The sequence below is a fragment of the Oryctolagus cuniculus genome, chromosome X, assembly GCF_964237555.1.
Source record: "Oryctolagus cuniculus chromosome X, mOryCun1.1, whole genome shotgun sequence".
Classification (NCBI taxonomy): domain Eukaryota; kingdom Metazoa; phylum Chordata; class Mammalia; order Lagomorpha; family Leporidae; genus Oryctolagus; species Oryctolagus cuniculus.
This window is the reverse complement of record NC_091453.1, coordinates 53,960,883-53,988,732: the sequence shown is the minus strand read 5'-3', so window position 1 is coordinate 53,988,732 and position 27,850 is coordinate 53,960,883. Positions and strand designations below refer to the sequence as shown.

The 27,850-nt window shown below is 41.0% G+C and overlaps 1 long non-coding RNA gene across 7 annotated transcripts in view; it reads left to right on the top strand.

Annotated features, from left to right (window-relative positions):
• LOC103345230 (uncharacterized) overlaps positions 1–25,714 on the top strand; it is a 43,415-nt gene extending 17,701 nt beyond the window's left edge. For 6 of the 7 annotated variants that reach the window (XR_011385592.1, XR_011385590.1, XR_011385595.1 and 3 more), the window contains one exon: positions 2,712–25,714. This is a non-coding gene — a long non-coding RNA (uncharacterized lncRNA). The remainder of the gene's footprint in view (positions 1–2,711) is intronic. The other variant, XR_011385593.1, reaches the window with a different exon arrangement.
• The last annotated feature ends 2,136 nt before the right edge of the window (positions 25,715–27,850 follow it).

Below are 27,850 nucleotides of genomic sequence, written 5' to 3'. Positions count from 1 at the left end.
CGATAGACTTTGAAAACAATTATTTGAAATGCAGCGAGACATGGAGAGAAAGAGAAACAGAGAGATCTTCCATCTCCTGGTTCCACTGCCTAAATGCCCAAAACAGCCAGGGTTGGGCCGGGCCCAAGCCAAGAACCAGGAATGTCATCCAGTTCTCTCACACTGGTGGCAAGGGCCCAATTACTTGGGCCGTCTTCTGCGGCCTTTCCAGGGGCATTAGCAGGAAGTTGGATGAAAAGTGAAATAACTAGGATTCAGATCTACACTCTGATATGAGCTCCAGAGACGGGCCAGATAGATAGTTATTACGCTAAAAGTTGGTAAGTACTGTGAATGATTATACTTTTTTTTAAAAAGAAAGATTTAGTTTTCATTTATTTTCTTCTTTTTTTTCAGATTTTTGTATGTATTTAAAAGGCAGGGAAACAGAGGCAGAGAGAGACACACACACACACACACACACGTCTTCCATCCACTGGTTCACTCCCCAAATGGCAACGACGACTGCAGCTGGGCCAATCTGAAGCTAGGACCCTGAAGCTTCTTCTGGGTCTCCTATGCAGGGGCCCAAACACTTGGGTCATCTTCTGTTGCTTTCCCAGACCATAGCAGAGCGCTGTATTGAAGTGGAACAGCCAGGACTCGAACTGGTGCCCATAGGGAATGCTGGCACTGAAGGTGTTAGTTTTACTTGCTATACCACAGCGCCAGCCCCTGATTACACTTCTTTTTTCATCTTAAAAATTATTTATTTATTTAAAGGCAGACTTACAGAGAAACAGAGGCAGACAGAGAGGTCTTCCATCTGCGGTTCATTCCCAAATGGCTGCAATGCCCGGAGCTGAGCTGGATCCTAAGCCAGGAGCTTGGAGCTTCTTCTGGGTCTTCCATGTTGGTGCAGGGGCGCAAACACTTGGCTCATCTTCTACTGCTTTCTCAGGCAGTAGAGTAGCCAGGACCCGAACCCGGTACCCATATGGGTTGCTGGCACTACAGGCAGTGGCTTTATGTACTACACTATAGCGCTGGCCCCATTGGACCATCTTCTACTGTTTTCCCATATCATAACAGATAGCTGGATCTGAAGTAGAGCAGCTGGGACTCGAACCGGCACCCTATATGGATGATGGCACTCAGGTGGCAGTTTTACCCATCATGCCACAGTGCCAGCCCCTAAATAAAATCTTTAAATTCACCATTAGTTAAAAAAAATTTTGCCTCTTCAAAAAAATTTTTTAATTTTTGATTAGTTTTTGTATAATATTCCCTTCCTCCCTTCCCCTCTCTCCCTCCTTCCTGCTTTCTTTCTGGCTGTCTTTTGTTTTCGAGATAGCATATTGTTTGTATTCTTGATATATCACTTTTTTTTTTTTTTTAGATTTATTTGAAAGGCAGACATCTGCTGGTTCACTCCCCCAGATGGCTGCCATGGCCAGGGCGTGGCTAGGCTAAAAGCAACAGCCAAGAACTCCATTCACAACTCCCACGTGGATTTCAGGGGCCCAGCGACTCGAGGCATTTTCTGCTGCCTTCTCAGGTGTATTAGCAGAAAAATACATTGAAAGGGGAGCCGCTGGACTTGATATAGTGCTCCAGTGAGATGCCAGCCAACAGCTTATACTGCTGCACTACAATGCTGGTTCCTCACCATTTGTTTTCAGAATATCCTGTGAGAATCCTGAATAAAAGGAAAAACACAATAAAATGGGAAATTATTTGAGGGTACTTTAGGAAGTTCATGGAAAGTAGAATAGATTAGTATAAAAATTTTGAAACATGCATATCAGGGTCTTCAGAGAATTCATTGAACATACCCATTGTGAAAAAACATGCAGTTCAGTATTTTTTGAGCCAAAATAAACTTGATTATTATTTATTATTTGAGTTGGTAGGGGACGAGAAAGATTGAGAGCATGCTCCCTTCTGCTCATTCACTCCTTAAATGCCTACAGCAGCTGGGTCTGGGCCAGGCTGAGGCCACGAGCCAGTACTTGGGCCATCTTCTGCTCCTTTCCCAGGCCATAGCAGAGAGCTGGATCAGAAGTGGAGCATCCGGGACTTGAACCAGCACCCACATGGGCTGCCGACACTGAAGGTGGTGCCTTTACCTGTTAACACCACAGCACCGGCCCCCATAGACATTATTAGTTTTGATTACTTAACATCTTCTCCCTCATGTCCTATCATGATGTAGTATTCTGACTTGACTACTCCACCCCGTTTATAGGAATAGTCTATTTTGGTAAACAATGAGGAATGTAAGTTTCCCTCATTCTGTTAGGTCTGGGGTTTCTGCTAGGCCTAATAAGTTGGCTGACTGTTATTTGAAGGTATGCTTTATGGCAGAGGCTAGCAAATTTTTTCGGTAAAGGACTGGGTAGTTTTTGCTCAGCTATGCTATTGTAGTGTGAAAGCAGCAACAGACACCGGGTTAACCACGGGACATGATTGTGTTCTGAGAAAATCGCATATACAGGGGCAGTCAGCAAGCTGAATTTGCCCTATGGGCTGTAGCAGTGCTGACACCTGTTCTCTAGCATGAAGACATTTCAAAAAGTTTATGGAAAAAGGAATGAAACGATAAGTTTATTTTGATATGAAATTTTTTGAAATCTATGCATACTTTTCCTTAATATGGATTTTCTACGAGTTTCTTGAAGAAGCTTGCTTTTTTTTTTTTTTTTTTTGATATTTATCTATTTTATTTGAAGGAGTTACACAGAGAGAAGGAGAAGCAGAGAGAGAGAGGTCTTCTGTCCGATGGTTCACTCCACAATCGGCCACAATGGCTGGAGCTGTGCTGATTCAAAGCCAGGAGCCAGGAGCTGCTTCTGGTCTCCCATGTGGGTGCAGTGGCCCAAGGACTTGGGCCATCTTCCACTGCTTTCCCAGGTCATAGCAGAGAGCTGGATCGCAAGTGGAGCAACCGGGTCTCAAACTGGCGCCCATATGGAATGGCAGCGCTTCAAGCCATGGCGTTAACTCGCTGTGCCACACTGGCCCTGAAAATGCTTGTGTTCATCCTGAAGGACTTTATAGAGAAAGACTCAGAGATCAAACATTCAGAATGATTTTATTCACAATGTGTGTAACACAATAACAACACAGCTGTGCTTGAATCAGTCAAAATCTTGTTATCCATGTCTTCTGTGCATGACTGGCAGAGTGCTATTCAGTGGTTCTTTAGGAAATTCATGGGGAAAAGGAGCTAAAAATCGGTTTATTGTGCTGCAAAAAATTGTGAAATCTTTGCATCTTTTTTTTTTTTCATAATCCATGTTTTTCATGAACTTTTTGATGACCTCTTGTATAATCTTTATGGGCCATGTTAACTTCCATCTCTGGAGAGGAACTTCTTTTTGTCTTGGGTCTGTCTTTGCCTTGCATGGGTTACAAGTGATGTGATCTTTACATTGTTTGCTTTTTCCTTAGCATTGTTAGCTCTGACACTTCCTCACCAGCATGTCTTCTACCTTAGTTAGGCTCATAAATGGATATAATATAGAAGTTAACTTTGGATATAACCACTGCCCTAACAGTCAAAGTGGGAGGCTGTGGTTTGCTAATTTTCTATGTCAACCCCTTAATTGGGTTTTTGGCACATTAGAAGGGAGCTGGATCTGAAACAAAGCAACTAGGGCTCTGATAAGGGATGCTGTATCATGGGATACTGGTGGTTTAATCCACTGTGCCCCCAACACCAGCCCCTGTTGCCTTCTCTTTTAAAAACAGAGCAGATCTCAGACATACCCCATCTCATTAAATAAACTTTAATTTTTAAAAAATTAGCACATGATATACCCTACATGATTATAAAACTTTAATTTGTATCTGATACTTTGTTTCAATTAGGGCCCTTTTAATTGTGTGTAGTTTTACAGTGAATTACCCTGTAGATAGTTTTATACATATGTATTTTTATATTTTAGTTTTTATTTCTTTGATTTCCTAAAGAGATAGAACAGATAACAATCTTTTTTGCAGGGCCAAGTATTTGGTTTAGTGGTTAACACATGTACAAACCATATTGTGTTACCTGGGTTGAAGTCCCATGTTTCAGTTTCCTGCTATGTTAATGCATGCTCTGGGAGGCAGCAGGTAAGGGCTCTAAAGTTCCTGCTACCCACATGGAACACCTGGGTTAAGTTCTGGGCTCTTGACTTTGGCCTGGTCCTGCTCATGCTATTGAGGACATTTGGGGTGTGAACCAACATGTGGTAGATCTTTCTCTCTCTATCTCTCCTCCCACCCCACCATGTCTTTCTGCCTTTAAAAACATTTTTTTTTTTTTTTTTACAAAATGTTACTTGAGTCTTATTTTTGTTTTTCATACTGTTGCTGATTGATTTGTTTGAGAGACAGAAGGGAGAGACAGCACTTCCTTCTGTTTTACTCCTGAAATGCCTACAGTGGTAAAGTCTGGGCCAGGCTGAAGCCAGGAGCTGGAAACTCAATCCAGGTCTCCCAAGTGAGTGGCAGTAAACCAACTAATTGAGCCATCATACTGCCTCCCAGGATCTGCATTAGCAGGAAGCTGGAGTTGGAAAGGGCACCCAGTCACTCTGATGTGGGATGTGGCATCTCAACTGCTAGGCTAAATGCCTACTTCCTCATACTGATTTTTCATCTATCATGTGGTAGGTATTTTTCTCAGTTTGGCTTATAAATTAATTTTTTACAAGTTTATTTACTTTTTTTTTTTTAAAGATTTATTTATTTAGAAGGCCAAGATACAGAGTCAGGGGCAGAGAGAGAGAGGTCTTCCAACCATTGGTTCACTCCTCAAATGGCCACATCTGCCGAAGCTGGGCTTATCCGAAGCCAGGAGCCTGGGGCTTCTTCCAGATCTCCCACATGGGTACTGGGGCCCAAGGATCATTATTTTCTATTTACATTTCATGATAAAGATAAAAATGTTTTCTCATGGTTCATAATTCATTTATGCCATTAATAATTAATGTTTTCTATTGATCTCTTTAGTGTGTGGTATGTAACTGATTTTTTTTTAAATATTTACTTATTTATTTGAAAGTCAGAGTTACACAGACAGGGAAGGAGAGTCAGAGAGAGAGAGAGGTCTTCCATCCGCTGGTTCGCTCTCCAATTGGCAGCAATGGCTGGAGCTGCGCCAATCTGAAGCCAGTAGCCAGGAACATCTTCCTGGTCTCCCATGCGGATGTAGGGGCCCAAGGCCTTGGGCCATCTTCTACTGCTTTCCCAGGCCATAGCAGAGAGCTGGATTGGAAGTGGAGCTGCCGGCTCTCGAACTGGCACCCATATGGGATGCTGGCACTACAGGAGGTGGCTTAACCCACTACACTACAGAGCCGGCCCTGTAACTGGATTTTCTACAAGTCCAGGGTTCAGGGGGTTGTATTAAGGCTACTTGTGAGGATCGTAGAATAAGGGCTTCCAGAATCTTTTCTCCACAGTTTGTTCTCTTTTTTTTCTTTTTAAATTAAAGATTTATTTATTTGAGAGGCAGATTGCAGATAGAGAGGACTATCACATGCTGGTTCACTCTCGAGATGTCCGCAACAGCCAGAAGTTTGCCGATCCAAAGCCAGGAGCCAGGGCTTCTTCCAGGTCTCCCACATGGATGCAGGAGCCTGAAGACTTTGGCCATCTTCCACTGCCTTCCTAGGCATATTAACAAGGAGCTAGATTGGAAGTGGAGCAGCCAGGACTCGAACTGGTGCCTGTATGGGATGCCGGCACTGTATCCTACTATGCCACAGTGATGGACTTCTGTTTTCAATGTGACTTAAATACCCTCTCGGCTCCTGTTTCTCTGAATATCCTCTCAGTTTTTTCCCTACTCTGTATGCTTTCCACTGACAGGAGATGGCAAATTTTTTCTTATAGTATGTCAGGTTTTGTGGCTCTGGTTTCTGCCACTGTGGCATGAGACAGTAGACAATACTAATTGAAGGAATGTGCTGTGTTCCATTTGGAAGTATTTGACAAAAAAAATCAGTGGGTGGGGTTAGTCTCTTAAAACCTGATTTGTGTCCTCATGCTGTTCTGCTTAGTTACTCTGGTCTTCCTCATGTTCAGGCCCCTGATTCTCCCTCTGCCTCTTAGAGCACTTTTTCACCTCCAGTCTTTGTTACTGATTACTTGTTTTCCATTTTTCGCAATTTTAAGTTTCTGAGAGCAACAGGGTTGCATGTCATTAATAATAGCATATGCTGGGGTGTGAAAGGGATTAGCTTGGCTGTCTGCCTTGTTGCTTCAGTCCTCATATAACCAGTTCCAAACAACTACATTCCTGTTGAGGATCTGTTCCTTGCAATCCACATTTCATTGTGAGGAACGATGCTCATTTGGATCGATTTTATTAAGTTTGTGGAACTCCACTCTAGTGTCGTATCATTAACGTGATGGAGCTTTATCTCTCTAGTTGCTGTGCATGTTATCTTCTACTACAGACTGCTTTTCTCATACTCTTGTCTTCCTCTGCTCCCTTGCTACTAAATACTTAAATTTTCTTTTCTCACTCGTAACTTGAGCTTTTGCAACCGCTATCTGTGTGGCTTCCATTCCACCTCATCTCGCTCTGCAGACTTAGTGCTTTTGCTGTTGCCATTCATTCACTATGCTGCCCCATTGTCATTAAATTGCGAATCTGATTCCCTGTGGGTTGTTGAGTTTCCTGAGACTGCAAAGAGTGATACTAGCTGCATGACACATCTAGGACCTTTCCCCTTATTGATTGAATACCCATATGCCGGATTTCAGAATGTTTTGCACCATAATAAAGTTACCTTTTAATTCCATTTCTCATGAGCTTTTTGAAGTACCATCATGTGTACACATGTCTGTTTTTCAAGATCCTTTAGCAAACTACCGTAAGTATGTTCAATATAATTTAATTGCTCTAAAATTGGAAGGCAATCAAATCACTTCCAAGGCATCCAGAAGTCTCATATCTGACTGTAGAACTTAACAGTCTTATAGATAACTCTGCAACCCTGCTCTCCATAAATCCTGATTCTCTTCCTTCTGCTAACCGCTTCCTTTTCGGCTATTTATCCTATTGCTGATGGACAGTTCCTGCTTTTTTTTTTTTTAATTTTTTATTTATTTTTATTTTTATTTTTTTTGACAGGCAGAGTGGACAGTGAGAGAGAGAGACAGAGAGAAAGGTCTTCCTTTGCTGAGTTCCTGCTTTTTATAGCTTCTGATTTCTATGCCTACTTGCAAGTTGCTCTTAAATTTTTCATGACTGTTACATAGACTGTAGTGTGTTCTTTCATCTGTGTTTCCATTTGCTTCAGCTACTGAGTTTCTGTTTCTTCCATTATGTATTGGCTTGCCAGTGCACTTTGTTTTCTGATCACCTCATATTTTGAGCTTATTTGTAGGTTCCACTTACTGCCTCTCCTTCCTTTTAAAATAAGTTCTGCTTGCTTATGGCCCTCATGGCCTCTCCTCTGCATTGCATTCGTTCACCTTTGGTTAGTTATCTTTTGCTAACTGTGTTTACCTGTGATAGCCCAGCTTCAGTTCCTGAGAACACAGATTTACTAGGCCTGTGGTATCCAGTTTAGTGTGTATACCAAGCCACAGTTTGTGGATCTTCACTCTTGTATTCTGCAGGATTTTTTTTTTTTATTTCAATCTTTATTGTTTTTAGTCTGCTTGCTTCTTATATCTTACAGTGTATCCACTAACAACTGACTTCTCTATCCTTTGTTTCAGGGGTTGTAATTGCAAAATCCTGCAGGATCCAGATGGGGTAAATGTATAAGATGGTTCTTATATTCATTCTCTTCCTTTTTTCTTAAAACCAGTTTTTCTCCCCTCTTTTGTTTACCTTTGATAGAGCCCTTTGAAGGGAGATTTCTTTAAAATATAAGCAAGAGTGCAAATATGAGGGCAACTGACTTTTAAGGGGACAGTAGTGTATTGGGGTTGTGGTCAGTTGTAATGTGTAGGCCTCATTCAAAGGGGAAGGCTCTTGATGCTTATTGCTCAGTGTGGGCCTAGGGATTGCTGGGATTTCTGGCACCTACAGGAAGCCTGAGTAGCCTCAGCTTTTAATTGCATCAGTTGCTTTTTGCTTTAATAGCAGAATATGTATGTAAGGGCTTTTTCTTACGTCATAATGTCTGCTTCTTCCGAATTTTACCTTATTTGTAATGATATCTTTGTTTCCCATGTGGTATAAAACATGGGTATATGGCACTTAGCTGTTCACCTCAGCTTGTGGCTTGGCAGTTTCCTTCCTTTGGGCAGTCTTTAAAAGTGGGCCATGATTTTGAATGCTGGTGTATAAGTTAGAACGAAATGGATTTAAGATAGAGCATAGATAAGAAAACTGGCAGATATCAAGCCGCCATCTGACAAAGGGTAAGTATTGTTCTATGAAATTTTTGTTACAGCTGGATGTATGTATCAGAGTCCTTAACAAAAGTTCACGGAAAAATGGAGTTAAAAAAGATGTTTCTTTTGGTGCAAAAGCTTTTGAAATCATGCATAGTTTTTTCGTAATACGTACTTCCCATGAACTTTTTAAAGGCTCTCGTAAGTATGTCTTTGCTCCAGTGCAATTTTAGTTCTTAATGTGGAGTGAACAACTTCACAAGACACCAGGTGAGATATTGTGAGGAAACAGGCCTCCTCTAGACTATATTCCTCCTGTAGATTGGTCTCTTTTGGCCCACGTGGTATTTCTTTAGAATCAGGTCGTTACGGACAATGACCAAAGAGATCAAATGGCAGGCACACAGTTTATTTTCACATGCAGGCTTGATTAGACTCATGTCTCAAGAGTCAAGCCCCAGCCTCTGTCTTTTCCGTTTTTATATATAGATTTGGGAACATGATGACCCCCCCCCCCACTTCTATACCCTAAATTTAGCAAGGCAGTTTCATGGCATTTTGAAGCGGGGAGAGCACACTGTTATTTTAGGCCCTCAGGGATTAGCAAATCACAAGGTAAGATAGTTTTACATATTTACAAGTTAAAATGAGTTTACATAGAAAGGTACTTTGTCCTGAAATATCAGAAGACTAGGTCTAAATTTCCACTGAGGCCAGGTGGTGCTAGGCTCATTTTAAGGAAGGACCTTCTGCTATCTACTTTATCACATTGTGTGCTAGCCTGTTTTACTTTTTTGATGTTACCTGCCTAGCCACTTTGACCTGCTATTTCAGAAGAATCTAATTAAAGAAGTTGGTCGGCTAGTCCTTTCAGGATTAGTGAGGGATTTGAGGAAGCTAGCTTTAAAAGCCTTACCAGTTCTCACCCTCTCACTGTCTCTTCCTTGTAACTAAATTTGTCAGTGTTGCTGTAAAGAGTACCTACTATTGAACCTCTTTTTTTTTTTTTTTTTTTTTTTTGACAGACAGAGTGGACAGAGAGACAGAGAGAAAGGTCTTCCTTTGCCGTTGGTTCACCCTCCAGTGGCCACCGGGGCCGGTGCACTGTGGCCGGTGGACTGCGGCGGGCACACTGCGCTGATCCGAAGGCAGGAGCCAGGTGCTTCTCCTGGTCTCCCATGGGGTGCAGGGCCCAAGGACTTGGGCCATCCTCCACTGCACTCCCTGGCCACAGCAGAGAGCTGGCCTGGAAGAGGGGCAACCGGGACAGAATCCGGCGCCCCGACCGGGACTAGAACCCGGTGTGCCGGTGCCGCTAGGTGGAGGATTAGTCTGTTGAGCCGCGGCATTGGCCTGAACTTCATTTTTGAAGTCGATTTGCAATTTGGCACAAGCCTGTGCCAATGCTTCTATTGTGTTTTAGCTTCATTTTCCTAACAACATCTTGAATTACTGAGTTGTTTATATCTCAGATACGCAGCTTTTACTTGTCAAAGTTTTCATTATTATGTATCATGGTACTAATTTGTAGTTGTGTTGAGTCAAGTGGTGTATTTTCATTCTTTATTTTGAGGGACTTTGTGCTACATTGCAGGATATCTTAAATCCCTAGCTGCTTTCCACTAAGTCTAATAACCCCAATCATCATAAGAACTAAAAAATCCCCACAAATTTTCACAACACTGCTCATGAATACTGTTTTGAATAAGACTCATTGTTCTAGATAGTGCTCTTCTATGGATGGTATTTCAGTTTTTGAAAATCTTTATTCTACTTTTCTCACCTGTTTATATGTAGTTTATTTGTCGACAGGCCATTTGAGCTTATGCATCCCTAATATCTGTTTCTTTATTTGGGGAAAAACTTTCTTCTTCAACTTTGGCTGATGTTTACCTGATTCTTTGTTCTACAGTTCAAGTACCTGGGAGCCAGAGGATCTCCTTGGCTCAGCTCATCCTTTTTGTCTAGAGCTTTTCACTTCAGATCATATCATAAACGTCTGGCTTACTCCTTTGTCCTTTGATTTGGTGCCATATGAATGAAAACAGTTTCTTTGGCTATGTATTAAGTAGGAATTTTGTGCAATTCCCTTTTCTTTAGAAGAGTCTAAGGGTGTATGTGGTATACACATAACTGATGTGACAGGTAAATTTTACTAAGTGGATGCCAGACAGATAAATATTTCTTAATGTTTATAGCCTAGAACACTTTAACATGTTATAGTATTCTTGTATATAATCCCTACTGTATTCACCTCTGCCTTCTAGATAGTAACAGAAATTGGCCTCAAAATGATGGTATGGTGTAGCTTCAGAAGGTACATAACCCAAATTCATAGAAAGTAGTATAATGGTGTCTTTCCAGGAGTTAGGGGAAGGGGGAAAATAGGGAGTTGTATACTAGGTGTAGGGCTTCAGTTTTGCAAGATGACAAAGTTCTGGAGATCTGTTGTACAACAATGTTGATATATTTAATACTGCTGAACTGTATACTTAAGATGCTTTAGATGGTTAAAAAAAGCAGATAAAGAATATTCCATTAATCAGGCAGTTTCCACAGCCATCAGAATATCCTTGCGTATGTTAAAATACAGAATCTTCTGAGAAAAGGAAGTATATGACCCTATTTACTGCCTTCTAGTTCTGTGTATCAGTGTTCAGCGAAGTGGCCAAAACTGGGCCATCATTTGTTTTTGTTCAGCCAGTCGACAAAGAATTGGTATTTACATTTTTAACAGTTGAGAAAAATAAAAAGGATTATAGCATTTTATGACATGGAAATTATAAACAATTCAGATTTCAGTGTCCATGAATAAAGTTCCATTGGAACACAGCCATTCTCATTCTTTGTTGTGTATGGCTGTTTTTGTGCCATGGTAGCTAAGTAGAGTACTTAGGACAGACCATATATCCTATAAAGGTAAAAATATTTACTACTTGGCCATTAACAAAAAATTAGTCTGTTAGGTCCATCTCTGACCCTTTAAATGCCTAATTAACAGTCTTGTCATGGACTGCTAAGGGCTGTTATCATTTTGATGGCTATACTAAGTGGGGGGTGATTCTCATTTCCTTACACCCTACTGTGAAATGTTAACTCCTTCTGCAAACTTTTTTTTTTTTAAGATTTTATTTATTTTTTTGAGAGGTAGAGTTACAGACAGTGAGAGGGAGATACAGAGAGGGAGGTCTTCCTTTCGTGGGTTCACTCCCCAAATGGCTGCAATGGCTGGAGCTGCGCCAGTCCGAAGCCAGGATTCAGATGCTGCTTCCTGGTCTCAAATGCAGTTGCAGGGCCCAAGGACTTGGGCCATCCTCAACTGCCCTCCCGGGCCACAGCAGAGAGCTGGACTGGAAGAGAGAGGAGCAGCCTGGACTAGAATAGGTGCCCATATGGGATACTGGCGCTGCAGGCAGAGGATTAACCTACTGCGCCATGGCGCCGGCCCACCTGCAAACTCTTAGTGGCTTGAAATCCTGTTAGCAGTTTCTGGTATTTGTATGCTCTTCTATGGTCAAGAGATAGACTTGGTTTAGACTACCATCTTAGATCAGCCAGAGTAGGTGTAACCAACTCCCAGGGTAGAAGAAGATTCTGTATTTGAGTGAAGACAGTGGAAATGTCCTGAAAGGGAATTTTAGCTTTTTCTCTGGAATTGGAGATGGTTGCAAGACAGCTCTGGGAAGGTCAGCAGCAAAGATTGCTGTCTTTCATCTAGTGTGCTACTTCTAACATGCCTCAGTTCCTCTGGGTCTCTGCCTCCCTGCCTTCCTCATTGTCCGCTTAAGCTTTAGTTTGCACCCAAGCTTTTTAGCCCTCTGCTTCCTCACAGATTCTCAGTTACTTGCAACTAAACGTTGCTTATTGCCTCAGTGTCCTTTGCTGCACCTCACTTTCCCCAATTCTGTCCTTGCAGGTTCAACTCCCTCTGCAGTAGGACTTAGTTTTTGCATTTCACAGACTTTATTCCTCAGTGTAAGAATTCCAGTGGCTCCTGCTTGGGTTGTCACTTTTTAAGTGTTAAAATGACATAGCATTTGGATAATATGTCCCACAACTGTTACATTCTGCTTTAGATGATGGGGCAAGCCATAATCTAAAATTCTAAAAATCTTTGCTGACTAGTCCAGCCTTATAGTGCTCTGTTCCTCAGAAACCATCAGGGAGGGACAGTTTATCATAGGCCAGTCTGTGAGTGTAGCCGCCAGTTGATTCATATGTGTTCCTATTATATTTTTGCATCCTCATCTTGACCACTTAAGTACCTGTGCCCCTCATCTTACATACTCATTTCTAAAGATGCTTCTGCCTACACTGTTAAAACTCTCAATCAAGCATACTGAATTACAGACAGATGCTGTAGACAGAAGCCACTGTAGAAACTTACCTGCCTGTTTCAGAAGCCCCCAACCTATCTGATGTTTTTACGCCTTGATCACTTGAAATTTTTCTATTGTAGGGATTGTGCCAAAATTGACTGTCATGTCCAGCAAAGGTATTTTTACGCTGCAGTCTTGTGACAAGAGCTTTGCCATAGTTACTGTGGGCTGTACATCTTTGAACCTGGGTTGTGGAAGGGGTATACTCACTCTCTACCCCACCCCCAGGTAATAACCAGATCATAATATTTCACATCCCTGCTGATGGTATGTTCATGCAATCTAACCTTTTATCACTTTCTAAATTATGTAGGATTTCTGGTCTTAAGAAACTAAAGAGGCTTAGTTTAAATACTAAATGTTTCTCATACAGATGCACATATAACAACAGTAAGGAAGACTGGGATTTCATAAGAATCATTCGAGCAGTGTGGCCTGGGCCTGGGTCCGTGGTTGCTCTAGAGATTTAAGCAAGTGGAATGTGTGGGCCTTTTCTACTATGTCATTGACTTAGTTCAGCTCTTTTTGTTCTCCTGCCTTATCATCTATTTGTTATCTCTCACTTTTGCCTTAGTCTGTCTGGGATGCTACAACAAGTTACCATAGACTGGCTCATGAAAAACAGAAATTTATTTCTCAGCGTCCCAGAGGCTGGGAAGTTCAGGATCAAGGTGTCAGCAGATGTGAAGGCCTGCTTTGCCTGCCCTTGCATGACAGAAGGGGTGAGGGAATTGTTTGGGGTCCCTTTATATATCAGTACTAGTAATCACCTAACAATGACCATACCCCCAGATATCATCACATTGGTCACTAGGGTCAGCATTTGTATAACTTAGGAGTTATACTAATGTTCAGTCTGTGACATGCTTCCTCATGACCTCCTTTGCCAATTGTCCTGTCTTTGGTAAGTTGCTCAGTGTCAGCTTTCATTGCTAATTAGGTTGTTCTCACAGTTCATGCTCAAATTTTAGAGTAAGAGTTTAATTGGCCTAGCTTAGCTTTATTTGTCCCATGCTTTTCATGCTTATTATATGTACAAATGAAGAACAGTGTGGAAGGTACGGATTCAATGAGGATGGGAACAGGACTCAAAGAGCTCTGCGTATGTTCAAAAGCCAGTTTTCTGGGGCCATTGCTTTTGACTGTTCATTTGTTGTTTCTCCTAGCCCAGTGGTTCTTCACCAATGAGAACCGCCTAGGGAGCTATCAGAACAAACCTAACCACTGTGATTGTATAGTTGGTTTGGGGTGGCCACAGGCGCAGTGTTTTTAAAGCTCTTTAACCACTGTTCAGTTTCTTCTGCTATTATTTGGCTTTCTCAAATACTGTTTCTCTATCCTTGAACTTCTGCTTACTTGTGGTACTTGTGGATTATAGTATAAGGAAGTCTTCAGAAAGTTATGAAAAAAGTTATTTTAAAAAAACCAATATGGGTTTTAGAATTTCTTTGTACCAAAATTTTTTTAAAAAACTCTTTTACTTGTTTGTAAGGGAGAGAGAACAACAAAGGAAGATCTGTCATCCACTGGTTTACACCCCAAACACCCACACGAGCCAGGGCTTGGGCAGGCCAGAGCCAGGAGCTGGGAATTCAATCCAGGTTTCCTACAGGCGGCAGGGACCCAACCCCTGAGTCCTCACCTGCTCTTCCATGTTATCAGAAAGTTGTAGTTGGGATCAGGGTTGGGACTTGAACCTTGAACCCAGGCATTCTGAAAAGTGATGTGGGTGTCCCAAATGACCTCTTAACTGCTTTACTAAACATCTGCCACAACTTTCATTTTAATAGATTTATTTTATTTGTTTGAAAGGCAGAGTTACAGAGACAGAAGGAAACATACATGCATACACACAAAGAAATATCTTCTGTGCTGATTCACTCTCCAAATGGCCAGAGTACCTGGGGCTGTGCCAGGCAGTAGCCAGGAACCTGGAACTGCATCTAGGTTCTGTTGCCTTCCCAGGCACATTAACAGAGAGCTGGATTGGAATTGGAGCAGCCGTGACTTGAACCTGTGGTCATATGGGACATTAGCATCATATTCATCAGCTTAACCCATTGTGCTACAATGCTGGCTGTTGCCCTGACTTTTTAAAAGGTTTGTAAAAAAATGTATTTGAAAGTCAGATGGACAAACACCTCCAACCTGCTGAATCACACCCCAAATGACCGCAATACCTGGTGCTGGGGCAAGTTGAAGCCAGGAGACTAGAACTCAGTCATAGTCTCCCACATGGTTGGCAGTGACCCAAGTACTTGAGTCATCATCTGCTCCCTCCCGGGCATATTAGCAGGAAGCTGGATTGGGAATGGAGACAAGACTTGCATCTAGTCATTCCTATTTAGAATGCTGGTATCCCAAGAGTGTCCTTACTGATGCCCCTCAAATTAGTTTTTTTAAAGACTTACTTATTTATTGGAAAGGTAGTTACAGAGAGGCAGAGGCAGAGAGAAATAGAGTTCTTCCATTCACTAGTCACTCCCCAAATGGCCGATCGGAAGCCAGGAGCCAGGAGCTTCTTCCAGGTCTCCCACATGGGTGCAAGGGCCCAAGGACTTGGGCCATCTTTCACTGATTTCCTAGGCCATAGCAAAGAGCTGGGTTGGAAGTGGAACAGGTGGGACTTGAACCAGCACCCATATGGGATGCCAGCGTTGCAGGCTTTGCTGGCTACCCAAATAATGTTTTAACGTGATTTCTTTTCACAGACCTGATGTACTCTGGTGCCTCATACATTTGACTTCTCTTCCTCCATGATCTCCCTCAGAAGAGGCTATGGCTATGACAGCATAGTTGAAGTGTGCATTGCAGGAGTTGGCAAACATTTTCTGTAAAGGTCCAAGCATTAAATATTTTAGACTTTCAGACCACATAGTCTTTGTTGCACCTATTCAATTCAGAGAGTCAACTATGAGCAATTCCTAAGTGACTGGATGTATCCATTTCCCTCAGACTCTGGCAGCAGGGACTGGCTTTGTGGCATAGTGGGTTAAGCTGCCACTTGTGATGCCAGAATCCCATATTGGAGTGCTGGTCCAGGTCCTTTCTACACTGCTTCCTGGTAATGTGCCTAGGAAGGCAGTAAAAGATGGCCTAAGTGTTTTGGCCCCTTACTACCCTTGTGGGAGACCTGGATGGAGTTCCTGGCTATTGGAGCTACATTAGGAGTGAAGCAGCAGATAGAATCTCTCTCTTTCTCTCTCTCCCCCACCCTTCTCTAGCCCTGCCCTCTCCCCCCATCATTCTCTGTTGCTTTGCGTTTCATATAAATAAATAAATTTTTTAAATAAAAAAAAATCTTGTAGCTGCTGGCTGTAGTTGGCCAACTCCTGTTCTATTCCTAAACCTCGTTTATTCTTTTTTGATGTAGTTTAAGCTATTGTTCTCTACTTCATTGTAAACTTGAATTTAAAATCACCTTGTAAACTTCTGCTTCTAAAAATTTTTACTTAGGGATATTATAATAATATTTGATTTATAAATTCCTTTAGTCAGAATTAACATGCTTATGATTTTCCTCTTCCCCTTCTATAGATGTTTATTCAAATGTCTTTAATATTCCCAATAATTGAAGTTGGTTCTTAATCTTTCGTATGTTACTCTGTTAGGTATTTTAAGTCACATGTAGTCTGTAGAGATTAGATTTTTTTCTATTAACTTTTTTTAAACTTTCTATTTGAAAGTCAGAGGAAGAGACAGAATGAGGAACCTTCCATCCACTGGTTTACTCCCCAAGTGGCCACAATTACCATGACTGGGCCAGGCTGAAGCCAGGAGCTTCTTCCAGGTCTCCCATGTGGTTGACAGCGGCCTAACCAGTTGGGACATCCTCTGCTGCTTTTCTAGGCACATTAGCAGGGAGCCAGATTGGAAGTGGAGCAACTGGGACTCAAACCGGTGCCCATATGGAGTGTTGCCATTACAGGCAGTGGCTTAACCTCCTTTTACCACAACGCTGGCCCTTCTATTAACTTTTATAATAGCTGGTTATTTTTCCTAGCTTATTGCAAAGTGGAGATGTTGTTTTTCCTAGTATACACATAAAGAGATAGCAATTCAGATACACGAATATAGTCAAGAAAAGTCATGATCCTGTCAGTCAACTGAAGCCACTGTTAAACTGTGTGTAGAGTTCTTGATTTTTTAGCTGCCATTGGTGTTATTGAGCACTTACTTGATCTAATTATAATTTTGCCAACTGTCCTCATTTTGTGCTGATTAAAATTTTATGATCATAATTTGGTTGTAGGAAATTAAAATACTCTTCAACCAAAGATCCTGATTCCATTGATGGATATATTTCTTGTAGAAAACTAAGATATTAGCGTTTGGGACTAGCATTATGGCTCAGTGGGTTACGCTGTTGCGTACAACAATATCCCATATGAGCTCCAGTTTGAATCCTGCTTGCTCTGCTTCAATCCAGACCCTTGATAATGTATGTGTCTGGGAACACAGCAGAAGATGGCCCAAGTATTTGAGCCCCTGCCGCCCATGTGGGTGACCCGGCTGAATCTCCTGGCTCCTGGCTTCCATCTTGCCCAACCTCAGCCGATGCAGCCATTTGGGTAGTGAACCATTTGATAGAAGACCTTTCTCTCTGTCTCTCTCTTTCTTTCTCTCTCTCTCTATAACTCTGCCTTTCAAATAATTCTTAAGCAAGAAAAGGAAGGAAGGAAGCAAGGAAGGAAGGAATTAGGAGTGAGTGTTGTGGCTCAGCAGGTTAAGAAGTTGACTCTTGGGTTGCTCATATTCCATTTTGGTGTGCTGATTTGAGTCCCAGCAGCTCATCTGCTTCCCATCCAGCTTCCTGCTGAAACATCCTAGGAAGGCAGCAGATGATGGCTGAAGTACTTGGGTCCATGCTGCCCTCATGGGAGATTTAGATGGAGTATAGGCTTCTGGCTTAATTCTGATCCGACCCTGGCTGTTTGAGGCATTTGGGAAGCGAACCAGCAGATGGAAGATTCTCTCTCTCTCTGTTGCTCTCTGCCTTTCAAGGAGATGAAAATAAGCAAAATAAGGGGAAAAATTAAATGACGTGTTAGAGGCTGCTTACCTTTCTATTCGTATATCAAGTGTGATTAATGACCTCGCAGCTCATCTTTTTCTTTTTTTTTTTTTTGACCAGCAGAGTGGACAGTGAGAGAGAGAGAGATAGAGAGAAAGGTCTTCCTTTGCCGTTGGTTCACCCTCCAATGGCCGCCACGGCCGGCGCGCTGCGGATGGCGCACCGCGCTGATCCGAAGGCAGGAGCCAGGTGCTTCTCCTGGTCTCCCATGAGGTGCAGGGCCCAAGAACGTGGGCCATCTTATGGTTTAACCCGCTGCACCAAAAAGCACACCCATTTTTGGAAGTGAACCAATGGTTGGAAGACTTTCGTTCTTTCTCCCTCTGTATCTCTCTAACTCATAATAAATGAATCTTTTATTAAAAAAAGTGGGCTCCTATGGACAGTTCTAATACACTAATAGAAAGGACAGGGGGAAGAATTATAACCAGAAATCTCAAATGTGTAGTACTTAATTTGAGTTATGAAAGTTAGTTTTGAATCTTGGAGAAAAAAAACATTGTCTCTATGACTTGGTAACAATATAAAAAAGTAGCTGTGTTGACTGAGCATGTAATGGTATTCACAGCTAAGATTGATTATAATAAGGAAATGAGCGTATGCAGTCTTTCTAGGTTAGCATTAAGGAAAAAGACAAGGTTTAGTGGGGAGGAATCACTGTGCAGGCTTCCTTATGCCCTCTCCCTCCCATCAGTAGTCAGATAGTACATTTTTCTGCAGTAATCAAAATTTTACCATGCATGTGTTATGTTACTGCTAGGGAAGCCCATTAGAGAATCAACACTCTGGGTTTTTTATTGTGGGTTAGTCTTGTAGGCATGTTCTGCTTAGCCCAACTTCCATACTCACAGAAAGCAGATGTTCAGCAGGATCCATCTTTATTTTTATAGTGTAGGCACAGTTAGGGAAAGTTTCCTGTTAGGGTGCATTTGTGTTTAGTAATGAAATTCCTAGATGCCAACCAAGGGCCCACCTTGGAATTATGTCTTCCCACTCAGGCATGCTATTTTTTGACTGTATAACGAGATCAAAATTAGAGTTTTCTGTATTTGATCACCTTTAGATTCTGCTTAAGGGGAGAGGTGGGCCGATGGAGTTAGAGTGGGTTTATGATTTCTCTTGTGCTTGGGCCATGCTAGTATGTATTGAGAGCCCTTGTCTTTTGTCAAAGAGAATGGCCTAAAGTTATTTAAGTTATTTGTAAGTAATTTTTAACAAACCCTTTGATATATTGATTATTTACTTTTTTTTCTCCTTGTACATATAATCTCTTCGATTTATTTTCTTAATAAGTTAAAATTACTGATGTAAATACACCAAAATGCTCATGTTTATTATCTTTTGAGATTGGTTTGTATAAGTAATTTTATTTCTTTTGAGATATTTTAATGAAAAAAAATGTTTTTTAAGATTTGTTTAAATGGGGAGAGACAGAGAGAGAGAGAGGTCTTCCTTCTGTTAGTTCACTCCTCAGTTGTCCCCAACGGCCAGAACTACGTTGATCCGCAGCCAGGAGCCAGGAGCTTCCTCTGGGTCTCCCACACGGTTGCAGGGGCCCAAGGCCTTGGACCATTTTCCCAAGCCATAGCAGAGAGTTGCATAGGAAGTGGAGCAGCTGGGACTCAAACCAGTGCCCAAATGGGCTGTTGGCACTGCAGGTGGTGGCTTTACCTGCTACACCACAGTGCCAGCCCTGAAAAAGTATTCTTTATAAAAATTTTCCATGAACTTTAAAAAGAATATTTATTTGGAAGGCATATGTATATATGGTTTACTTCCTAAATGTCTGCAGGAGCCGAGGGTGGGCCATGCTGAAGCCAGGAACCTGGAACTCTATACTGGTCTCTTAAGTGGATGGCAGGGACCAAAGTACTTGCGTTATCATCTACTGCCTTCCCAGGAAGCTGGATCAGAAGCAGGGTAGCTAGGACTGGAGCTGGTACTCTGATTCAAGATATGGACCTGCAAGTAGCAGCTTAATCTGCTGTGACATACCACCCTCCCCTTCATAAACTTTTTTTTAAAGGTTTGTGTATTTATTTGAAAGGCAGAGTTAAAGAGAGAGAGAAATCGACCTTCCATTTGCTAGATCGTTCTCTAAGTGACTCAGCCAAGCTAAAACAGAGTCAGGAACTTCATCTAGGTCTTCCACATGGGTAAAAGGGATCCAACCACTTGGTCCATCTTCTGCTTTCCCAGGCACATTAGCATAGAGCTGGATAGGAATTGAAGCAGCGGGCCGGCGCTGTGGCTCAATAGGCTAATCCTCTGCCTTGCGGCACCGGCACACCGGGTTCTAGTCCCGGTCGGGGCGCCGAATTCTGTCCCGGTTGCCCCTCTTCCAGGCCAGCTCTCTGCTGTGGCCCGGGAGTGCAGTGGAGGATGGCCCAAGTCCTTGGGCCCTGCACCCGCATGGGAGACCAGGAAAAGCACCTGGCTCCTGCCTTTGGATCAGCATGATGTGCCGGCTGCAGCGCACTGGCCACGGCGACCATTGGAGGGTGAACCAACAGTAAAAGGAAGACCTTTCTCTCTCTCTCTCTCTCACTGTCCACTCTGCCTTCAAAAAAAAAAAAAAAAAAAGAAGCAGCCAGGATTTGCATTGGTGTTCCCATGTGGTTGTTGCCAGCAGCTTAACCCATGGTGCCACAATGCTGGCCCCTCCATGAGCTTTTTTTTTAAAACATTTTTAAAATTTTATTTGAAAGAGTTACACAGAGGAGGAGAGGTAAAGAGGTAGAGAGAGAGAGAGGTCTTTTTTTTTTTTTTTTTTTTTTTTTTTTTTTTTTTCACAGTTTCAAAGACTTTTATTGGTTCTACAAGGCTATGTTGCAGAGCAAGTACTGAGGGCGGGAGGCAAACATCTAGGAGTCACAGTATCTTTTTTTAAGTTTTTTTTTTTTGTTTTTTTTTTTTTTTATCTTTCTTTTTTTTTTTTTTTTAAACTTTTATTTAATGCATATAATTTTCCAAAGTACGACTTATGGATTACAATGGCTTCCCCCCCATACCGTCCCTCCCACCCACAACCCTCCCCTTTCCCACTCCCTCTCCCCTTCCATTCACATCATGATTCATTTTCGATTATCTTAATATACAGATCAGCTTAGTATACATTAAGTATGGATTTCAACAGTTTGCTCCCACACAGAAACATAAAGTGAAAAATAATAGATGATTTTTTTAAATGATGATGAAATCAGAGCAGACCTATTGTCATGTTTAATCCCAGTGAGAGTCAAGTTGGGAATTGATAATTTCTTTCTTTTTTTTTTTTTTTCTTTTCTTTTTTTTTTTTTACAGAGGATCAGTTTAGTATGCATTAAGTAAGGATTTCAACAGTTTGCACCCCCATAGAAACACAAAGTGAAATATATTGTTTGAGTACTCGTTATAGCATTAAATCTCAATGTACAGCACATTAAGGATAGAGATCCTACATGAGGAGTAAGTGCACAGTGACTCCTGTTGTTGACTTTACCAATTGACACTCCTGTCTATGGCATCAGTAATCTCCCTATGCTCCAGTCATGAGTTTCCAAGGCTATGGAAGCCCTCTGAGTTCTCCGACTCTTATCTTGTTTAGACAAGGTCATAGTCAAAGTGGAGGTTCTCTCCTCCCTTCAGAGAAAGGTACCTCCTTCTTTGAAGACCTGTTCTTTCCACTGGGATCTCACTCGCAGAGATCTTTTGCCAGAGTGTCTTGGCTTTCCATGCCTGAAATACTCTCATGAGCTTTTCAGCCAGCTCCGAATGCCTTTAGGGCTGATTCTGAGGCCAGAGTGCTATTTAGGACATCTGCCATTCTATGAGTCTGCTGAGTATCTCACTTCCCATGTTGGATCACTCTCCCCTTTATTTACTCCATCGGTTAGCGTTAGCAGGTACTAGACTTGTCTATGTGTTCCCTTTGACTCCCAGTCCCTTCACCATGACCAACTGTGAACTGAAACTGATCACCTGGAACAGTGAGATGGCATTGGTACATGCCACCTCGATGGGATTGAATTGGAATCCCCTGGTATGCTTCCAACTCCACCACTTGGGGCAAGTCAGCCTGAGCATGTCCCAAATTATACATCTCTTCCCTCTCCCATTCCCACCACCATGTTCAACAGGGATCACATTTCAGTTAATTTTCAACACTTAAGAATAACTGTGCATCAATTACAGATCTAAACCAGTCATATTAAGTAGAACAGATAAAAAAAACTACTAAGAGGGATAATGTATTAAGTTGTTCATTAACAGTCAGGGCTATGCTGATCAAGCCACCATTTCCCATAGTGTCCACCTCACTCCAACAGGTTTCCCTCTTGGTGTTCAGTCAGTCGTCACCGATCAGGGAGAACATATGGTATTTGTCCCTTTGGGACTGGCTTATTTCACTCAGCATGATGTGTTCCAGATTCCTCCATTTTGTTGCAAATGACTGGATTTCGTTGTTTCTTACTGCGGTATAGTATTCTAAAGAGTACATATCCCATAATTTCTTTATCCAGTAACTGCTAGTTCACTCCCCAGTTGGCCGCATCAGCCGGAGCTGCGCCGATCTGAATCCAGGGGCCAGGAGCTTCCTCCAGGTCTTCCCATAGGGGTTCAGGGGCCCAAGGACATGGACTATCTTCTACTGCTTTCCCAGGGCATAATAGAAAGCTGTATCGGAAGTGGAGCAGCCGGGACTCGAACCAGCGCCCATATGGGATCCCAGCACTGCAGACAGCAGCTTTTCTTGCTACGCCATGGCACCGGCCTAATCCATGAACTTTTTGAAGTACCCTACTTTGCTTATTAGTCTTTCTGGGCTGGCCGGGCCTACGCATTTGGGACCCTACCTTGAGTTAGCTCCTGAGTATAAACTCAGTTCCTGTTCACAGTGCCTTCTATTACTTAGAAAATTCTGTCTCTGGAGCTATTTATTAGGAGCAGGGGTCAAAGGCCAGATTATATCACAGTTAACTTCTTCTATTTTGCTTCTTTAGTAAGATTTTTGTTGTTAGGAGCACAAATGATTGCTCACATGGAGGGTTATATTTACAAAGTGAAGGGGATAGTAAGCAGTAACGGGATAGGGACTTTGGCCGTACTACTGGGAGATAAGAACTAGGATGCCACTGGAAAATGCAGGCATCTGGCGGAAAGAACGCTTTTTGTGGCTGTGTGTGCTGTGCTTTCCTGTTCTGTCCTCACGTTGTCCCCAATTGCCTTGCTCTCTCCTCTGGCTTTCTTCACCCTAGAGCTTTGCTGCTTTATTGCGATTTCTGTTTCCTCATGAATCCTTAGAGCTCCAGTTCTGGCTCCTACCTGGTTATGCCTATTTGCAACTTGAGCTCTTGGTAATGGTTGGCCTGTCCGCATGACTGGCTGTTTCCTCGGCTGGGTGGTTGGGGTTTGAGAGCAGTAGTCTTGGCGCCCAGGAAAGTGAAGTTTCCCTTTGAAGTAAGTGGAGCACAGTCTTAGTTATAGTGGAAAGCACTTCTAAAACATGAAAATGTTTCTCTTTAGGGAATATTGAAAATCTTGAGGATATTAAGCATATCAGTGATTTTCCTAATACCAAAAGAATGTGACATATAATTTGAGTTTGGTGTATTTAGATAAATGTTTGGCTCTGGATTTATTTTTCTAAAACAGAATTCTGAACTAAGACCAAATCAGTATATTTGCTGAGTAGTTTGTCTTTTTCATGAGTCTGACATTTTAAGTAAAAAAATGTTTTCTGCTTTTCTTTGTCCCAAATGGGTAATCATGTGTTCCATGTTAATGACCTCATCCTTTTGCTCACTGGTTTGTAAATGCAACTTTGTCTTTCTGTCTTCAGATACAGAAGCCATCAAATAAAATTGATAAATGTAGCTCCATAGAAAATATTCTTGAAGTAATTTAAAATATTTTTGAAAAATATGTGTGAAAAGGCACTTTTAAATTGAGTCAAAAGAAAAATGAGAAACTGGGGGAAATATTTGGAACACATACTACCAAGTGTTTAATCTCCATTAGTATATAAAAACGCTTCTTAAAAATAGTGAAAAATTGAATTACTCTTGTCAAAAGTGAGTAGTGGTTATGAACACAGAGTTCACAGAAGAAGACACTTAAAACCTGGGAAAGAATGCTCAAGGACATTTATAAGAGAAACACAAAATAAAACTATAGAATGTTAATAAAAGCGTACTCCAAAAAAATGTATGGAACCTGAAGTGAAAAGATAAGTTTATTTTCGTGCAAAAATTTTGAAATCGTTTCCAAAAAGTTCATGAAAAATGTATAGTATGAAAAAAACTGATTGTACTGCAATAAACTTTAAATTCTGTTTTCTGCTAACTTTTTGAAATACCCTAGTACTTTTGAAGGGCATTATGGAGATATTGAGATATTTATTAAAAAAAAATTGCCTTTATTCTTTGGTCCAGACCCTGCATACCACCAAACGGGAAGCAAGTTGTGTATTTAACATGGCAGAGTGTTTTACAATAGCTAAAGATTGGAAATAACCTAGGAGCCTATCAACAAAACTGGACAAACAGATGTATTCTCGTCTAGGATATTGTAAAAGTGAATAAGCAAGTAGTTTCTGCAGGGATAACGCATTTCAAGGGTATATTATGTAAACAAAGTAAGATGTATAAAAGGTAATGTATAAAATTAATGTTTCCTTTTGTGAAAGAAAATGTGCAAAATATATGTGTTTGTTTATGTTTAAGAAAAAATTAACACTGAGATATCAAAGTGGTTACTTGTGAGTGCTGGGAGAATAGGGCACTGTATCCAGGGTGAGAGAAAAAAATGTTCTTTATGTAATTGTTTTTGGTAGCAGGTGTGATAAGTTCTGAAGGTTCAGGTGACGTGTTTTTTCTTTTTTCTCTGGTAAGATATATATGTGTGTGTGTGTGTATATATATATATACACATATAAAATTTGCCACTTTAATTACTTATAAGTGTACTTATAATTCAGTGGCATTTCTATGTATTGTTGATTTCAACTTTTGAAATTGTTGTTGTAATTTATATACTGGCATGTGTTTCTGAAGTGTATTGTGTTCATTGATTTGTCGATTCTTTTATCACACTGACTTTATTGTTGCCTTAAACTGTTTTAATATGAGATTTTTTAAAAAGCTAACTCCTAATAACTATTTTCACTAATGTATTTCTGTTTTCTGCAGTTAGCTTTATTATTAACTGTGTAAAACAAATGCTTGTTTTGTCATGGGTATGGGTCATATAATTAGTCATACAATAGTGTACATTCTTTTGTCTTTGAATCATATCATGGAAGCCTGGAGTAATTTCCAGAATATTTTCAGTTTCCAGGAATCTAAAATTATGACTTACTAATCTGTCTGACTCAAGTTCTACTTGGGGCTTCCTTTGACCTACAGTGGTAACTCTGAGAGACGAAATACAACTATCCCAAGGTGTCTGTGTATCTTATGGTAGTTTTAGTGACGGATCTGCAGTTGGTAATTGATAATTTTGGATCCTTTATTTTTCATGTGAAGAGACCACATGATATCTCTGTCATTATTTGCGATCAAACAACTAGCATATTGTATAAACATTGTATGCTGTGTTTGAAATTTCATTGTTGTCATGTAGGATATAGACATCCCCTCTTTCCGTAGATTGTATGAATTTCTTAAAACCAGTGAGCTTCTGCTGTATTCTTGGAACTTTTGCAGAGATCCTGTAAGCATTAACACTTAGTGACTAGGTTAGGTTGGAATAATTTAAGGCTGTCTCCCATCTTGCCGTCAGCCTGGTAGTGATTTGGTTTCTGCTGCTGATATGTAAGTACCAAAAGACAAAAGTATGTGTCCCTGCTTACAAAGGATGTTTCTCCTCTTAGAATGTTATGACTCCAACTCTTACAACTGTGCCTGATGCATGGTGGGTGCCCTAAAAATGTTGAATAAACATTAATGGTGGATCTCTTGTCATGCATGTAAAACTATATGTATCGGTCTCCTAAATTCAAGTAGCATGTTACACATTCATTTATATTTTTACATAACCTATACTTTTATCTTTGGGCACTTGAACTATATATGTATATATGATAAATTTATGTGCAAAGACTATATGCACATTTGAAAATTGGTCTCATTAGATTGCCCTTGAGAATGTTCTGGTTTTACTATCACACACAGGTAAGTATTGTCCAAACTGTTACTGCATGCATTTGGTAAATAATATAAAATTTCACTTATACTTAAGTTGGTCTAGTCAAGAGTCTGCTTTCCACCCCAATTTCCTAGTCCTGAGTCTTTCTTGGAAGGACAATTAATTTCAAGTGTCACTTTACAGAAATACCCTCTTCGTGTGTAAGACAGTAGTCCTGTTATGAAGTCAGTATATTGTGGAAGCAGTAGCTTGATAAAAACTTAAAAATAAGAGATCTAAGAATCCATGTTTGATAGTAATACATAAGCACATAACCTAAATAAAAATCTGGTAAAGGGGCCAGGATTGTGGTGCAGCAGGTTAGGCTACCACCTTTCACAGTGGCATCACATATTGGGGTGATTACTGTAGTTCAGGCGACTCCACTGTGATCTAGCTGCCTGTTAATGTTCCTAGTTGGGCAGCAGAACATGGCTCAAGTGCCCCGGGAACCTGCCATCCTGCCCAGGATGGAATTCCTGGCTTTTGACCTCTGGCTAGTCCAGACCTTGCTATTGTTGTCATTTGGGTAGTGAAGCAGTGGATGGCAGCTTGCTCGCTTGCTCTCTCTCTCTCTCCATTCCCCGCCCCTGTCCCCTCAGGCTTCTCTTCTTCCACCCTACCTTGCTCTGCCTTTCAAATAAATAAATAAACGTGGGAAAAAAAAAGCTTGGCAAAAGGAATCCAGAAACAAATTCATAACTAATAATTTAAAAAGTAAGTGATGTTCATACCAATTATATAAGGATGATTCAATTTTAGGTAATCTGAATATAATTGGCCATTTTAGTAGATCAAAGGCAGAAAATATTACATGAGCAGCTGTATAAATTGAGTTTCCTTTTAGTGCTTTTATGAGTTTTTAAATTATTGATTCATTTGGATCTTTTTTAGAGCCTTTTTTTTTTAAAAAAAGATTTATTCCATCATTTATTTGAAAGGCAGAGCCGAAAGAGATCTTCCATCTGCTTTTTCACAACCCAAATAAATACTTGTCACAGCTGGGGCTGGGCCAAGCAGAAGCCAGGAGGCCAGAATGACATCTGGGTCTTCCTCCCATTGGGTGGCAGGGACTCAACTACTTGGGCCTTCATCTGCTGCTTCTCTGGGCCTTTCTTGGCTTATTAGCAGGAAGCTGGGACATGAATTGAACCAGCGCTCTGATATGGAATGTGAGCTTCCCAAGTGGTGGCTTAACCCACTGAGTCATGCCGGACCCTCCCTGGATCTTATTTTGATAACAGCAACCATATAATGTTCTCACATGTCATTTTAAATGGCTAGTCTGTTGTCTCAATATTATTTATTAAAAATTCATCTTTAGCTAATTTAAAATGATCAAATACTATATTATATTTGGTATCAAGTACTGAATTTATTTGGATCTACTAATGATTTTATAGGCTTGTGTCAGTATGGAATTTTTCCTGGGACAGTATGGAATTTTTTGACTATGTAAATATTATAAATATTTCCTTCTCTGCTGCCTGTCTACATTTAGATTTATATGATGCTGTTCCATATACTTTACAGATTTGGTTCTATTTTAATAATATTTGAGTCAATGAGCATTCATTTGGATGGTTCTTGAGTGTTCTGCTGCAGCAACTTACCCAGGTGTTCGCCATGTTGAATGTTTTCATTCTTACATTCTGTGTAAAGTGTGCATGGGTGCCTGGTTTTTCCCTGGTTTTGATGAGGGTACTTCAAAAAGTTCATCAAAATAGGATCAAAAGGTAAGTTAAATTTAAACTATTTGAGAGGCAGAGAGGAAGAGAAAGCTCCCATCCAGTGGTTCATTCCCGCAAATACCTGCAATGACCAAGACTGAGCTGGGGCTAAAGTTGAGAGCTAAGAAAGCAGTCCAGGTCTCCCATGTGAGTGGCAGGAACACAATTACTTG